We start from the raw sequence: 13,837 nt of genomic DNA on the forward strand, positions 1-13,837 counted from the left end.
ATTCAAACAGTTTAAAACTTTGATTGAGAATCAGACTGGTAAGAAAATAAAACGTTTGAGAACTGATAATGGTATGGAGTTTTGTCTTGGCGAGTTTGATAGGTTCTGCAGTGATGAGGGCATTGTGAGGCATCACACAGTGAGAAAAACCCCTCAGCAGAATGGTGTGGCTGAACGAATGAACAGGACTCTTTTGGAGAAGGCACGTTGTATGTTGTCCAATTCCGGATTGGGCAAAGAATTTTGGGCTGAAGCCGTTTCCACAACATGCTATTTGGTGAACAGGTCTCCGTCGACTGCTATTGAGTGTAAGACTCCGTTTGAGGTATGGTCAGGTCATCCGGCTGATTATTCTGTGTTGCGTGTTTTTGGGTGTCCAGCTTACGCTCATGTGAATGAAGGTAAACTGGAGCCACGGGCCAAGAAGTGTATTTTCTTGGGTTATGCAGCAGGTGTCAAAGGGTACAGGTTATGGTGCTCTGATGATTTGAAGTTTTTGATCAGTAGGGATGTGACTTTTGATGAAAATTATCTGATTAAGGAGTCTAAGCAGGTTGATGATACAATTCAGGAACATAGTGTTCCAAAGCAGGTGGAGTTTTTGGGTGAAGCTTCCGACTCAGGGAAGAAGCACATTGAGAAGCCAATTGAAGAGGAGTTCAAGAGTTCAGACACAGAGGTTGATGCATTAGTTGAGCAACCACGCACTATTGCTAAAGATAGGCCAAGGAGGGAGATTCGGCCTCCTGAAAGGTATTCGGCTTATTCTGAGATGGTGGCCTATGCTTTATCAGTTGCTGAAACAGTTGAGTATGAGGAGCCTTCAAGCTATACGGAAGCTGTTTTGAGCGCTGAGTCTGCACAGTGGTTTGTTGCTATGAATGAGGAGATTGAGTCTCTTCAGAAGAATCAGACATGGGAGTTAGTAGAACCGCTGAAAGGGAAGAGGATTGTTGGATGCAAGTGGATCTTCAAGCGCAAACCAGGTATTCCAGGGGTAGAAGACGCTCGGTTTAAAGCTCGGCTAGTGGCGAAAGGATACAGCCAGAAGGAGGGTGTTGACTACAATGAGGTATTTTCACCAGTTGTAAAACATAGTTCCATTCGCACTTTACTTGCTATTGTTGCATGTTATGATCTTGAGTTAGAGCAACTTGATGTCAAAACTGCGTTTTTGCACGGCGAGCTTGAGGAACAGATTTATATGCGTCAGCCTTAGGGATTTGTTGTTTCTGGTAAGGAGGATCACGTTTGTTTACTTCGTAAATCTTTGTATGGCCTCAAGCAATCCCCTAGGCAGTGGTATAAGCGGTTTGATACTTTTATGATAAGCCAGTCATATTCAAGAAGTGAGTATGACAGTTGTGTATATTTTCGAAAACTTCCAGATGGTTCATTTGTTTATCTACTGTTGTATGTTGATGATATGCTTATTGCTGCCAAGAGTGTGTCAGAAATCAACAGGTTGAAACAACAGTTAGGTGGTGAATTTGAGATGAAAGATTTGGGTGCGGCAAAACGTATTTTGGGTATGGAGATTTGCAGAGATCGAGTAGCTGGCAAATTATTTTTGAATCAGAAGTCTTATGTTCTTAAAGTACTTGAGCGCTTTGCCATGCAGAACTCGAAGCCAGTAAGTACCCCTTTGGCAGCACACTTTCGACTTTCAGCTGAGTTGTCACCACAGTCGGAGGATGAGGAGAAGTATATGTCTCAGGTTCCATATTCGTGCGCAGTTGGGAGCCTTATGTACGCCATGGTATGTACTCGTCCTGATATTTCACATGCAGTTAGTGTCGTTAGTCGTTATATGGGGCGTCCAGGAAAGGCACATTGGGAGGCTGTGAAATGGATACTACGGTATTTGTGCGGAACTGCAGGTGTTGGTCTATTGTTTGGGATTGTCAATTCTGGTGATCATGCTGTTGGTTATGTTGATTCGGATTTTGCCGGTGACCACGATAAGAGGAGGTCTCTGACAGGTTATGTCTTTACTCTGTCCGGAAGTGCCATTAGTTGGAAAGCTACTTTACAGGCTACAGTTGCGCTGTCTACAACAGAAGCGGAGTATATGGCCATTGCTGAAGCTGTGAAGGAGGCATTGTGGATGAGAGGTTTGCTTTGTGAGCTTGGTCTTGCACAGGGTGTGAGTTCAGTATTTTGTGATTCGCAGAGTGCTATACATTTGACTAAAAATCTGATGTATCATGAGAGGACTAAGCATATCGATGTCAGGTATCACTTCGTTCGGGATATCATCTCACAGAAGCAAGTTGAGGTGAAGAAAGTGGGTACGGCAGATAACCCAGCAGATATGTTGACTAAACCGGTTCCGGTTGCCAAGTTCAAGCATTGCTTGGGCTTGCTTGGTATTTGCAGTTGATCGCCCCTCGGGGGCATTTGGCGAGTGAGAGGTTAGAAGGGGATAGCTATATTTGGTGATTTGGTTCAGTGGAATTCAAGTCAAGGTGGAGAATTGTTAGGAATGCCTTGTATTCTTTAGTCCCACATTGGTTAATTATCTTGTTCCCGTTTTTGTAGCCTATTATAAATAGGGCTTTTGGGGGACTTCTAGGAATTATCTTTTTGGGCTTTCATATTGTGGCCTTTCTAGAGTTACGGATTATAGCCGGCTCTTTGTATCTCTTCTTCACGTTGGTTAGTGAATCCTCTCTCTCCTCGCCCGTGGACGTACCCAACTTGGGGAACCACGTACATCTTGTGTCTTTGTGATTTCTTGTTTAGTTTTCAATTTCTCGTTCTTAGCTTGTATTCATAGCGTTCGTTACAACAATTTTGAACCGAAATAATGATTAAGAAGGTATTTCGTTTACACACCCTTCATTTACTAGCCCTAGGTTGGGTAAAAAAAATAGTTGGATTATTGGTTGGTCAGCCAAATGAAATAAGCATACTTTTTTTCAGCCATATTAGCCAATTATAAGCCCAAACTTGTAGGATTATTGCTCCCCAATAAACCAATAGGCAGAAGTACTTATATATATATATTTTTGGCCAAACAAGCCTTTAAATATTGGATTTGCTTATAGTAATTGACACGGAACATGAGGAGGGCCAAGTTGGCAACCCATGTGTCTGACTTGGAGTTCCAGCTGTAAAACGTTGAAGTTGTTGTTAATCACACCACGTTTCTTTCTCATCCTTCCCTTGTAAGCAAGTATATATCAAGGACAAGGAGGACTCTTACCAATATTTGGACACCTTCGAATCATGAGCTTATTATTATAAAATTCAACGTTTTCTAGTTTTACTAGTACACTTGTTTAGCGTAACGCGTTAATCAATGGGGGTGGTGGGGTAAACGGAGACGTTTGGGTTGCTTTGGCGGTCAAATAAAGGCAAATTACAAGTCAATATATACTACAGTAGTATATATGATTCAACGTGGCAAAGTTCCAGAGGCAGTCTAATTGATTCTTTAATCTTTATCATTAGTTAGTTAGTTAGATCAGATTGACAGATTGGGCTTGCTAAATAAACTTCTTTAATACTAGTAAGCACATGTTACGCCTACGTGGATTCCCCTTAGTTGGTTTTGGTAAACAATAAAAACTAAACGTCCAGGTAAGTGCGTGCATATATTATTTGTGGACTCGGAAATATATTACTAGCTGATACACCCATTCTATCAACTCTTTCTTTTTTGTACATCAATCAATGTCCTGCGTTCATATACGTACGCATACAACCGATTCCCCAAAAAAAACTAAACCAATCTAGCTAATCAGTATAGCGGAGTTAGTTGCATTATGGATGAGAGCGCATGCTCATTCGCTTGAAACTCTGTTTAATGTGGTACCTTCTTTTCATAAGTTTTATTGAATTTCCGTTTGACCGGAAAAAAGAAAAAAAAAAAGTATAGCTGAGTTAGGATTTTGATCGGAGGGGAACCAACTTAATAAAACATCTATCTACTATAAAACTGATCCATCATCACGTATGCATGGTTACTGTCTAGTTGAAAAGAAATTAACCTGGAGGGTTTTAATTCGCGAATGAACACAACTAAAATGAATTGCGAAACTATCGACCCACCCGGCCAACAAAACTGATTTATATGGGAAGATTTTTTCTTAAATTAGGATTGTTCTTACCCTTTTGTTTAGTTTACAAAAAAAACACACACCAAAAAAATTGAAATTGATCAACCGATAAACAAAAATATTTCTTACCCTTTTGTTTAGTTTACGATCTACCTTGCACTAATTTTATACATGAAATTTTATTACTTTCTATCTTTTCATAACAAAAGAGAGTTGGGATAGGAAATGTTAAAGAAGATTTCACTTTGCTTCAGAGAGAGAGAGAGAGTGCTAAGGTTTTAAAAATTACTTTCCTTTTTAAAATCCGGCTTTTTTTTTTACAATAAAATTTTATTACTTTCTATCTTTTCATAACAAAAAAGAGTTGGAATAGGAAAGGTTAGAGAAGATTAAAAATATGATTTTCCAGCCCCAGGACTCTTCTCAGCCGTAGGATTTATGAGAGATAAGTTTGGACCGTTGGATTTATATACATATGATTCAAATACTGAGTTGTTTTATTTTATATATATATATATATATATATATATAGAAGTACTATCCAATCGGATTTCGATGATCCGAGCCGCTCAATGTGTTCAGAACGTGATTTTAAGGGTATTTGTGAGAAATCGGCAAAAAAAATGACCGGTAAAGGCTTGATTTGAGAAGTTTTTATTTGAACCGTTTGATAAAAAACAAACAAAAACTGCTCGGATGAACCCCTTCTCAGTCTTTTTTTTTTTGCTGATTCCTCGCATGTAACCTTAAAATCACGTTCTGAACACATTGAGCGGCTCGGATCATCAAAATTCGATTGGAAAAGGGAAGTCCGCATTTTATTAAAATAAGGAGGTCTTTATAAGAAGGGGACATATATATATTATCTCAAGTCCGACATTCTTGCATGTGAATTTAATTAATTTGTAAATCCTTAGTATTATTATTATGGTCATAGGATACCAAATCTTTCACGTCCCTTTTTTTAATTATATATTTTATATAAGCATCGGTGTTATTTAATTACTACTCCATGCATGATTGACCCTGATCCCTTCCCCACTAGTACTATATATATATATCCTTTATTAAAACAATACTTTTTCATGTAGTATTAGATTAGATTAATTCTATAACCTTAATTAGTTGCTAGCTAGCTAGCTAGATAGCCACGCATGCATTACATAACTAGCTACTATTGGACCGTACGTGAAAATTGGAGTAAGAAAAGAAAAAGAAAAAAGTAAATTAGTGATCAACCACCGGCCGTATCACATGTGAATAAACTACGTGCGTACGCTCTTATATATATTCTACTACTCACTTATTAGTGGAGTGGTACTTAATTGACAACTGTAGTATTTGCTTTCCCAATTTTTTAAAAATTGATTTGCTTCAGTACTAGCCTTGTGGGAGACTATCATTTCATTAAATGATAATTTGGTTTCAACGTACGTCAGTCAATTACTAGCTACGTCAGTCAATTACTAGCTCGACCCTTAATTTAAGGGAGTATCCATGTGGCCGGATTATTGTTTTGGTACCAGCCACTTATCCCATGCATCTTATGAAATGACCGAATTATATTATCATTCTCTCTCTCTCTCTTTCTCTCTCTCTCTCTCAAGTCTCAACTGAACTTGAGCTTAGATGTTGTGTTGGAATCTTCCCAACTTTGTTGTTTGGTTCTTTTTTTTTTTCTTTCTAAAAAATTCAAGAGGTTGTGAGGGATAAGTTGAGATTTCACGAGCAGGAGCACTAGGAGAGTTTTTGTTCAGTTTTTGAGCTCTCTCTCAATGCATTTCATTTCATATTGTACTAATGTTATTATGATCTTCATCATATATAAAATTCCTTTTGCGGATAAAAAAAAACTGAAGTGGTTGTTCTATTTGCAAACAAGGTTTTATATTCGAGGTTAATTATGGAGATGTTTCGGATGCAACTATGCACAACTTATATAATAATCCGCTAAGATTTAATTATAACTTGCAAAAAAAAAAAACATGGTCACAGTTAGTGGTGATAAGACCTTTGACCAACTTTTTTTTTGAAAGGGAGAGTTTTTTTAGTTTTTTTGTTAAATGAATTGACTGTTTTCAAAAAAAAAAAAAAAAAACCTTTGACCAACTAACCATATAGTTGCTCAAGGGGCCGGTTAGCTAGTGCTCTAAGAGTTTTGACTTAATAAGAGTTTGTTTCTTCTCACGGTCTCATATATGTTTAAAATTTATTTAAAGTGTTATCAATTTTTATGAGATTAATTCATACGGACTTTTTTGTGACTATAATTTGGGAGGTGGCGAAATGAAAGAACGTATAAACTGATCGCGACACTTCGAGTTATCAACAAAACTCTATGGGCGAGGAATTTTAGATATGGTGCACAGACAAAACATATGTCAAGTTGGAGGCCAATTCATTTGGGATTTGGGATGCGCTAGGGTGCGTTATTTTGCACTCGTTCTAGCTCTAATGGAATAATTGACTAGCCCTTTTCTTTCTTTAACAAATACTATACTCCACCCGAATTTGTCCTCCGGAAAAGAAGGGCAATTTTGAAAGAAGACCGAAGACGTAGAAATTTGGGTTTGGCATGCACGTAATCTTTGGGGTCTCCGTCGTCATCAAACACGTTTCTTCTTGATCTGTTGTCAAAAAAACAATCGATCACACGTTTCTCATATGACCAATTAAACGTACTAAAGTACTCTATCTCGATCAATTGGAGAAGCTTACAAGCTACCATATATGAATATATATCCCATCCTCCCCTGACAGCTTCAATTCCTACGCACGTACGTACTACCTTCTAACTTGCAGTCAAAGAAAAAGCAAGCCAGCGGAAAATTGTTCAATGCCCTTAAAGCATTGCTATGTGGTACCCCAAGTTCTTTCTCCACCTAACATCAGTGCGAGCTCCTCGCTAATGTGTGGTAGAAAAGAGTTTGAAGTGGCTCCTATGGTTGACCGCAAGCCAGCCAGGGTTTTCAAAACCCCGTGTTATACATGTGGACTATCTCAAAAGCAACAACACTATATTCGTGTTAAGAATACCTAATTAATTAATTTCTCTTATACGTTGTCATCAGTTAAATCAGCTTCCAATCATGTAGTACTCGACATATTTTTCGGAATACATGCATATACACGATTTTGTGGTTGAAGTTAGAAATTTTGTTCAGAGAGGGCCAAAAGGGCATTCAAAGGAAGAGAAAAAAGAAGAAGAAGAATTCGTCATCCTACAGTTCTAGATCTCATACATGTGAGGTCAAGCTCTTGTCCAGTATTCTTTACTGTCCAGTTCCGGCCAGTCAGCCATTTTCCGGCGAAAATTGATTTTTTTCAATGATTGAATTCGTTCATATTTTAGATCTCGTCGATATGCATAACCATGCCAAAAATCATGTCCATTGGATATATTTGAATACACGATCAGAATCCGACTATTTTGAAAAAAATACATACCCACACTGGATTGGAACCCATCTCATCCATTTGTCCAAAATAAATGTGTTCCGATCGTGCACTAAACAATATCCGATAGACATGATTTTAGACATGGTTATGCATCTCGACGAGATCTAAAATATAAACGAATCCGATCATTGAAAAAAATCGATGTTCGCTGGAAAATGGCTGACTGGCCGGAACTGGACAGTAAAGAATACTAGACAGGAGCTTGACCCATACATGTGAATCTGATTTCGTAACTAAGTCATTGAATTAATAGTGAGAGCAAATTAAAACGATTGGATATACACATGCATAGATAAGAAATAACGGGGATGAAAGTCGAAATATTGCCATTCTAGCAACTTGATTGCCTGATTAACAATTGGGGATCAGAGGCGATGTAAGGAGAATATTGCATGCGATCGATTAACATTCATAATGGTTACTGTATTTTTAAGTCTAATTCCTATCCTTCTTGTGGATCTCTTGTCATAGCCGGTGACTAATTACCTCGTTAATTAATTAATAGTGGCCTAAAGGGTGGCACAAATCCGTACGTTGAGAAGAACAAATATATCAAAGGTACTATTATGTATGGCTAATATTGGATAGAGGAAATTAAAAGGGTGGAGCTGGAGCATGCATGTGATCTGGGAGCTAGGGAGGCTAAAGTGGTGCAATTAGTAATTAATAATTGAAGCCATGGTCCCGGAAGCCGCAACTAGGTTTAGTTTTTGTTGCTGCGGTGCCCAGCATTAAAGTTAGGAGGATATACTATAAATTGTTAGGAAATAGATAGAAGTTGGAAAATCGCATGAAAAATATCAATGTTAACTTGGGACGCTATGTCCTCAAGACAGATTTGTAATCGCTACAATACTTGCGGAATCTTTGGACGTCTATCTTTCAGGATAATATATATAAATGATCGGAATCCCACTACAATCGAGAGGCCTGGAGAACCAACTCGAATTTTGTACTCCCTCGTATGAAGATTCAAGATTTACATGAATATGGAAAATCAATCCAAGAACCCCTCAAAAACAAGTTTAAAACTGATGAAAACACACACACACACACAGAAGTGTCTATTCTATTCTAAACAGTCACGAATAGAAGATTACATAATTGTTCATACGAACAAGAGTCAATAAATAGAGGCAACTCTAGCTATGAAATAACTAATTAATCCATCAAAAAATAATAGGGCAAATTTCACTCAGACCCCCTGAGGTATCTGACAATGACAGAAAGTACCCCTCAGTTTTCAAAAATGACAGAAACCTCCCCTATTTCAGAGTTTGGGTTTCATTCCGTTAGTTCCGTTAGTGCAATGGACGGAAAACGTACGGAAAATGAAATTTTCAATTTTATTTAGTTCGACAGCTATCTTAGAGCTCTTATTGAACGTCTTAGAGCAAAAAATTAATTATGACTCTTTAGGATAAAATGATCAGAAAAATAAGATCTTCGCACTGATTCAAACGGATTAAAAATTGGAGCACTTAAGTATCTTCTCTTCATTTGGTTCTATGGCTCTCTCAGGGCTCTCATTGAAAACCTTGAGGCCAAAAATTAACTATGACCATTTAGGATAAAATGATAAAAATAAAAATCTTCGCACTGATTCAAACGAATTAAAAATTGGAGCACTTAAGTATCTCCTCTTCGTTTAGCTCTATGGCTATCTTAAGGCTCTCATTGAAAATCTTAGAACTAAAAATTAATTATTGCACTTTAGGATAAAATAATCAGAAAAATAAGATTTTCGCACCGATTCAAATGGATTGAAAATTGGAGCACTTAAGTATTTGCTCTTCTTTGAAAGCCCTAAAATCAAATAAAGAGCAAAATTTTAAATGCTCCAAATTTTAAATCGTTTGAATCGGTACGAAGATTTTATTTTTTTAATTATTTTATCCTAAATGGTCATAATTAATTTTTGGCTCTAGGACTTTCAATGAGAGCCCTAAGAGAGCTTTAGAACTAAATAAAATTGAAGATTTCATTTTCTGTACATTTTCGTACATTTTCCGTCCGCTTTACTAACGGAACTAACGGAATGAAACCCAAACTGTGAAATAGGGGAGGTTTCTGTCATTTTTGAAAACTGAGGGGTACTTTCTGTCATTGTTAGATACCTCAGGGGGTCTGAGTGAAATTTGCCCAAAATAATAAAGTCAATAAAGATGGGGTATTAATCATTATTAACTTCCTTCAACAAATCATTAAAATTAGAGGTAGCAATTCTAATCCATATTTTTTTAATCCGCCCACTTATAACCCAATCCAATTAGCTCATATTATGTAATAAGTTTATATGGGTTGAACCCGTATAAACCCATATTTATATGAATTTAAATGGATTAAAAATGGGTTCAATATGAGTTGGGACTAAAACACCTATAGTCCGTTATAAAACGAGGAAGGAAACACAAAACACGGAAGTAAAGGTCAAGTTAATTACAAAATTGTCATCAATACAAAAAACGAAAAAAAACACATGCTCCTCTTCTCTCTCTCTCTCACTCTCTCTCTCCAACTTTTATCGAGATCAGTCCAGCAGCCTAGCGAGGGAAGTGCCACGTACAGTTACGATCCGGATCCACTTAGTCGATCAAATCTTGCAAAAAATGGTCCAGTTTTTTTTGTTTTTTCTTTTTTTAATGAAAAACTAGATGATTTGTATATTTAGTAAAATAGCTAAACTCAAGTAAATTTTTTGACTTGTTTAATAAACGAGTCGATGTCAAAGTAGTCGTAGCTCTCGAACATTTTCAAATTCGGCTCATTTGGAGCACTATCAACAGTGGGTTATCATTGTGACACGCTATGAAATTCAAGGACGGAAATTTTGAATGACAAAAAAAACTGGACCATTTTTAGCAAAATTTGATAGACTTTATTAGTATGAATGAAAAGAAGGAGGGGAAAAAAGGGGAGGGTTATTTTGTTCATTGTCTTTCTTTTTTGATTCCTCTATTTGAATAGAACCAATAATCTACAAAAAAATTGACGCAGAACGTACAAATAAAAAAAAATAAAAATTGGCTTATAAAGTCGAAAGACCCCACGGAGTTTTACCCATTTGTGAATGTATTTCAACCCATATCGATGGAAGACTGTAGAGAATGAAAAGAAGGAAGGGGGAAACGGGAACGGGGGAGAAGAGAAAAGAAAAGGGGAAAAAAAGAAGAAGAGGAAATGGGTCCGGCAGGTTTGGGTTTGACTTGATCCGTATCCGACCCGAATCGTTTCAACCCGTTTACTATTTGATCCATAATTAACCCGCTACCCGTTTTAACCTGCAGAGACCCGTTCATTTGTCACTTTTAATTAAAATATTAAATGGAGATGAATGGAGTACTGAACTTGTCAGCATGCAGTTACCGACAAGTACTACAACCTACCAAGGGAAAATCCTATGTGTACCGACCATTTTTGGACCGAAACCGTACCGATGGCCGCGCGCGGCCGTCTCCGGCCACCGGACGGCCGATCCGAGCCGTCCAAAAATTTTAAAAAAAAAAACCGAGGGGCCCAACGCGGGAATCAACGTCATCCGATGTGTGTAGGGTGCTTGATCTAAACACCCTATTTTTCGTGTATATATGTATACACGAAAAATAGGGTGTTTAGATCAAGCACCCTACACACATCGGATGACATTGATTCCCGCGTTGGGCCCCTCGGTTTTTTTTTTTAAAATTTTTGGACGGCTCGGATCGGCCGTCCGGTGGCCGGAGACGGCCGCGCGCGGCCGTCGGTACGGTTTCGGTCCAAAATGGTCGGTGTATATAGCAGTACTCTATCTCCATTATTTGCATGTCCGACTCGGATATCCATTCAAAACCCAACCACTACCTTAATTAATTGTAACATCGATATATCGTGTCTTTAATTTGTCCTTCCAAATTTAAAATGCATGCATACATCTAACATACTCCACTAGTACTACTGTATATATCTGCCAATTTTAAAGTACTATATATGTCATAGTAGTACTACTGCTACATATACATGTTGCCTTTTAATTTACCAATTGATCGATTTTAGATTGTAACCCTTCAAGAAATTTAACATGCATGGTATCAGATCGAGCTAGTTAGATTTTGCGTGGTCTTACCTCACATGCATGATTGAAGAAGAATTTTACCTAGCTGTATAGCTAGACGAATGTACGTATTTGTGACTTAAATATGTATTCTTGGATGAAAAAACACCTATACCATTAAGAAGATACCACTATATTGAATCAAAACTATTACTATCCTAAGGAGATTTTCGAAGACTTTGGATATATATATACAGTCCGTCTTCCGTAAGGACCACCTCATTTTAATAAAACGCGGACCTCCCTTTCCCGATTGAATTTCGATGATCCGAGCCGCTCAATGTGTTCAGAACGTGATTTTAAGGGTACTCGCGAGAAATCAGCAAAAAAAATGACCGGGAAGGGCTTCATCCGAGCAATTTTTGTTTATTTTTTATCGAACGGTTCAAACAAAAACTGCTCGGATGAAGCCTTTCCTGGTCATTTTTTTTGCTGATTTCTCACGGATACCCTTAAAATCACGTTCTGAACACATTGAGCGGCTCGGATTATTAAAATTTGATCGAAAAATGGGAAAAATGAGGAGGTCCGCATTTTAACTAAAATGAGGACCCCCTCATTTGAGACTGACTGTATATATATACACGGAATCCCTAATGATAAAATACAAATGTATACATATAGGAAACATATGCATGGGTAACTAATTACGTACTAATTATCTAACCAAATATGCAGCAAAGGAAAAGGTAATCTTTTAGAATATGTCATCGTTGCCTAGCTAGCTAAAAGTACCAAGCTACCAAATGACGTGATCATAATACATTTTGGTAAGTGAAAACTGTCTTAAATACTATATAATGGATATCTTTAAGAGTGGGATCGAGGCCTGCGTTAAATAATAGTAAATATGCAACAATTTATATATAAAAGTGTCGAAATAATTAATTCTTCCTAATATTTGCATGTGCAACCAAAAAGTAAGTAGGGATGGAGGTTCGGTGGGGCATGCGGGGGGGGGGGAAATGGGGTTGTGGGGCAGATGATCATGTGGTGCACGTAATTCCCAAATAATTGTGGCTGGAATTATATGGCCGGGTATGTACGTATGTAGAAAAATGAATTATAGTGATATCGAATATGGTGATTGCACATGGATGATGGTTCATGCATATGCATGGGGCCGGGCATGGAAATTGCGGAGAAGGATTCCTCGTAGTCGTTGGATCATCGATCGACTAGTTGATGACAAAATTATGAACCTCGTGTTTAGGATAGTACTTTTGCATATCATAATCATGGTCATATGATTCATGCAGTACTACAGCAAGTATGGCGTGAATCACAATATAGGAGGCCCCCGTGCATTGCATGACCCCTAAAGACAGCTACATCTCAACAGTACTACTGGATTGCATGTTTTTGCTTATTGAGGGTGTCTAAAATATTTTGTCTCGAGTAATCCCTCGGGGACATACAGTTCCCCCATCTCACATGTACTGAGTAATTACCAATTAGCCTAAGCCCTGGGAATAACCTCAAGGGGGAGTGAGTTATGAAATTTCACCATAGGTCCAGTTCTTGAAATTCAAACCGTAGACCTTATTTGAAAATTTTACTGTGTACGTTAATAAGGAAAATTGAACCAGATACTTTATAAAAAAAAATATCCCTACTTGAACACTAAAACACTATTGTTGTCAATATTGGACGTCGGCTTAATTTTTCTCGTCCTCCTTGTTCCACCCTCATCTTGCCCCGGCCTCGCTAATTAAGAACTATACAGGCGATACATCGATCCAATCTCTAGCTAGATACTAGCTAATAGTATAAAATTAGCTATGGAAGTGAAGTGAGAATATCTTTGCATTTATATACTGCACATGCATTTACTCAATTGAGCTGGGATTCAATTCATTCTCCCCTATCGTACAATGTTTTTTTTTTTTTTTTGGCTAAGCTGATACAAGAGGAAGGGAAAAAAGAAAGACAACAGACACGAGAAGAAACAAAAACAAGGGATAACATCTCCAACCCATCCTCTATTTATTCCCTTTTTTTTTTTTCACTTTATAAGAAAATATTGGAGGAACTCATGGTACTTTTTAGAGATTTGGTCTCCAAATTTACTTTTGAGTCTCCAAAAATTGAGACCCTGCTCCCATTTTGAAGACCAAATCTCTAAAAAGTACCAAGAGTCCCTCCAATATTCTCTCATAAAGTGCAAAAAAAGAAAATAAATTACAAAATTTCCCTTTAATATGTCATATCCATTCTCTATTTT

This window comes from Rhododendron vialii, chromosome 4a, assembly GCF_030253575.1.
Source record: "Rhododendron vialii isolate Sample 1 chromosome 4a, ASM3025357v1".
Taxonomy (NCBI): Eukaryota; Viridiplantae; Streptophyta; class Magnoliopsida; order Ericales; family Ericaceae; genus Rhododendron; species Rhododendron vialii.